Source organism: Callorhinchus milii, unplaced genomic scaffold, assembly GCF_018977255.1.
Source record: "Callorhinchus milii isolate IMCB2004 unplaced genomic scaffold, IMCB_Cmil_1.0 Scaffold3, whole genome shotgun sequence".
Taxonomy (NCBI): domain Eukaryota; kingdom Metazoa; phylum Chordata; class Chondrichthyes; order Chimaeriformes; family Callorhinchidae; genus Callorhinchus; species Callorhinchus milii.
Genome location: NW_024704744.1, coordinates 48,445,535 through 48,449,605, shown reverse-complemented (window position 1 = coordinate 48,449,605; position 4,071 = coordinate 48,445,535). Strand labels below are relative to the sequence as shown.

Sequence of the window (4,071 nt, the reverse complement as noted above, 5' to 3'; positions counted from 1 at the left end):
ATTTTAATAATAATAATAATAATAATCCTTGCATTTGATATAGCGCTTTTCACGTCGGGAGGACGTCCCAAAGCGCTTCACAGAACACACTGTAAAGTGAATTGACTGTATATTTGTGGGCGAACGCGGCAGCCAATTGCACACAGCAATGACCCACAAACAGTCGTAGATTGAAAATGACCAATTTATTATTGTTTTTTGTTTTGGAGGGATTATTATTAGGCGTGTGGAGTAAGGAAACTTGCCCAAGGTTTCGCCCTGCCTGGAATTGAACTCAGGTCTCTCGCTTGTAAAGCGAGTGCTCTAACCACTGAGCTACAGGACTCCAACATTTTAACATACATGGACAATGGAAAAATGCTGCTGTTTCCACTGTTTTAAACAAATTGTGAATAAGTCATCAATGTGAAGCACAGGACACTCCTGAGAAATGTGCATCTGATTTTCCTAGATAATATGAATGCTACATGAGAAGATAGCATTGGAAATCAGCGAGGTGTACTGCAAACCCACACTTGGCTAAGGTATGCATTTATCCAGTCTGTGCTGTGCGAGAGCTTGGTGGTGAAGTAAAGGAAGTAATCCTGTTATGCATGCTTTAAACTGGAAAATCCTCTGAAAACAGAAGCTTTGCTTATAATAATAATAATCCTTGCATTTGATATAGCGCTTTTTCACTTCTTCTCGAGGTCTCAAATCGCTTCACAGAATATGCTGTAAAGTGAATTGACCGTATATTTGTGGGCGAAACGCGGCAGCCAATTGCGCACAGCAGTGTCCAACAAACAGTCGTGGATTGAAAATGACCAATTTATTATTGTTTTTTTTTGGAGGGATTATTATTAGGTGTGTGGAGTAAGGAAACTTGCCCAAGGTTTCGCCCTGCCTGGAATTGAACCCAGGTGTCTCGCTTGCAAGGCGAGTGCTCTAACCACTGAGCTACAGGACTCTTATGCAGGTACTTGGAGCTGATTCTCCCCAGGACATGATGAAACCTTGCACACCATCTGCGATTGTTTTCTCTCACTATTTTAGTTCCATGTATAGTGGTACATTGAATAGTTCCAGTATAATTTGCTACAGGTACCAGGCAGATTAACTTTCAACTGTCCCATTTATACTTAGCACTATGCAGGCAGGCATGTTGTTATTTATCATGTAGGTGAAGGGTCGAGACCCAGAGTGCAGTATATCAACAAGGTTTAAAAGAATAGCAGACATGTCAGCAAAGTCACACCAAGATTGAGCATTCTATGCCTATAAATTGTATTAGGGAAGAAAGATTGAGAAAGATCAAATATTATACAGTGTTAAGACCCTGGGAAAGAATGAGTTTGAGTCAGAGATAGTTCAGTGAGTTTTAATTTCAACACACAGAGGAGGAACAGACAGAAGAGCAAGGGGTTGACAAATTTGAAGCTTGAGAGTAACAAGAGAGGAACGTTTAGCAAAACAGTTACTACACCATAGTATTCATGTATTGATCAATTAGAAGATAAGAAAGAGTCCAATAGAACCAAAGATGAAGAAGGATCATGTACAAATGATCGTGTAAAAAAAATGTGATCACTCAATCCACGACCTTTTGTGGGACACGGCTGTGTGCAATTTGCTGCTGCATTTCGCCCACAAAATATTCAATCAATTCACTTCACAATATATTCTGTGAAGTGCTTTGAGACATTTTGAAGACATGATAAGGTACTATATCAAATGCAAGGATTATTATTATTATATAGCATATGACATGCCTTTCCCTGTATCCAGCAATCCAACAGAGGTGTGAATAGAGTGTATGTTAATGTTATAGCAGTCCTCAAGCCTTGGACTGACTTGGGCCAACTGCCAAGAGGCAATCTGTTTTAGGCAACACAATCTATCTATGTTCAAGAGGTGACAGAGGCACTGTTCTACAAGGTTTACAGGTTCATGGCTTTCCCAAAAAGAGTGTGGAGAAGCAATTAGAGAGCGCTAACCATGTTTTGTCCTTGTTGGGTTCTCTGGAGTGTAAGGTTTAGTTGACTGATTAAGTGGTGATACAGTTGCTGGCAATCAACTACAAGGAATACATTAAAGTGGTATGAGGAAACAGAACTGAAAGGATTGCTGTTTAAAAGAGCCAGCACAGACATAATGGGCCAAAGGCTTTCTTCTGTGCTGCAAATTTCTATGGTTCTATGGTGCAATCTAATGGTAGACATCAGTTACGTGAGCCTATGTTCCCTCAGTTTGTAGGCTGTTTGTGATGTTCAGATAATGATCCTAATCAAGAATACAGTCTCCATGGATTGACTTTTGATTCCTTCATCCATTGCCAGTTGGTGTCAGGTGGATTGTTTAAGTGGGATATGTCACTGCAATTCTGACTTGTCAGGATCATTGTTACAATTTGAAACACTGGCTGATAACTTCTTTTTTTTAACCCACAACTATGGCCAGAACACAGGACTCGGCAGAGCATGGGTTATAACATTGGCAGATTGACTTTCAGCCATTCTACACTTGTTCTCCCAGAGACCTTCCAACTCAACCCCAGCCATCTTAAGACCTACCTTCCGTGCTTCCAGTCATCTCTCCCCTTCCCACCTCCTTTGGCTCCCACCCTCAACTTGGGTGCCCGGCTACATGTTACACCCACTTCAAACCTGTTGGATCACATAGCATTACCCCTGTGAGAGATAAATATAAACCCTATCTCTGCCCACCTGAAAAAGTCACTTGTTTGTTGTTTGTTTGAATCTCACAAACAAACATCTTTTTTATAATACTGCTGCTCCCTTCGCTCAGCAAATACTGGCCTGCTTCTTGTTCCCTCACCCAATTGGCCCCACCATCGGCAGACAAGCCATTAACCATTATACACTTGCTCTCTCGGACTCCATTCCTGGAGTCCCTCCAACTAGCTCCCTTCCTCTCGTCAAGCCCTGTCTCAAGACGTACTTCTTTGATCATGCTTTCAGTCATCTTTCCCCTCCCCACACCCTGGGGCTTCAACCCCCAGCTTGGGTGCCCAGCTAGCAGTGTCAGCATTTTGAGACATCCTCCCAACACGAAAAGTGCTACAAAAATGTAACTTTATTGTATTGCATTATGTCAATCCCCTTTTAGAAATAAATACATTTGCGATAGAACAAACAGACTCGGCACAAAGGTCGAATACAAGGGAATCCCATTGTTAAAGTCCTTTTTTGGAACTAAAAATACTGTGTTTCGACAGTCTACATCAGGAAACCAAAGAAATCAATTGACTGTTCTTTTTAATGGATTTCAGTAGATTATTGGAAGGCGAGATTGACAACAACATTCATTTTACAACCGGGAGCAATGCCCTAATGTACAGAGGCTGAGCATAAACACCAGGGTAAGGAATACATTTCCAGTATTCCTTAATGTGCATATGTTGTGTTATTTAACACAAGGAAAACATTAAATTACAATTTTTGCCCCATATGAATATGTAGGACCATTGAGGTCCTTCTGGCAGGTCTCAAAATAAAAACAATAAATAAAAATAATATTGAAAAGTAAATAACCTTACATGACTCTCAGATCTCTCAGATGCAGAACTTTGTTGAAAAGGACTGAAGCCTTTCTGTGATGTATCTATGTAACTTATATTATCAAAGTGATTGGGTTTGAGTGGAGACCTAAAATGATGGGTCTTCATAGCAGCAAAAATGACTCACTAAATCAAAGCTTCTTTTTTTTTGAATAATACATGTGTGGGAGTACTTTGTACTGAATGTACTCCCCTAGGCTTTTGTTCTTTAAAGAGTGTCACCATCAGTAACCCATTTTTAAAATTTAAAATAGTTAGGGAAAAAATTAAACTTTTTTTTATTCTGTTTCAATAGGGGTGACATCACTATAGGGGAAACTGGGTTGGATGAGTTATTGAGCCCAACAGTGCGAGTGAGTTGAATTAATACCAGAAGTGATGCAGTCAGAAACCCCAGGGAGTTTCAGCCATTGTGCCATTTAACAGTGCATGTTAATAAGTTCCTTTGCACAGTCACACTCAATAACTCCTCCAAGTCAATTCCCTTGATTACGTCACCAACACTCAGTGGT

General features: G+C 40.3%; 1 non-coding gene across 1 annotated transcript; it reads right to left on the bottom strand.

Moving 5' to 3' along the window:
* Nucleotides 1–253: 253 nt before the first annotated feature.
* trnav-uac lies at nt 254–325 on the bottom strand. The gene has a single exon. It is a non-coding gene; the product is annotated as a tRNA-Val (tRNA).
* Nucleotides 326–4,071: the final 3,746 nt, after the last annotated feature.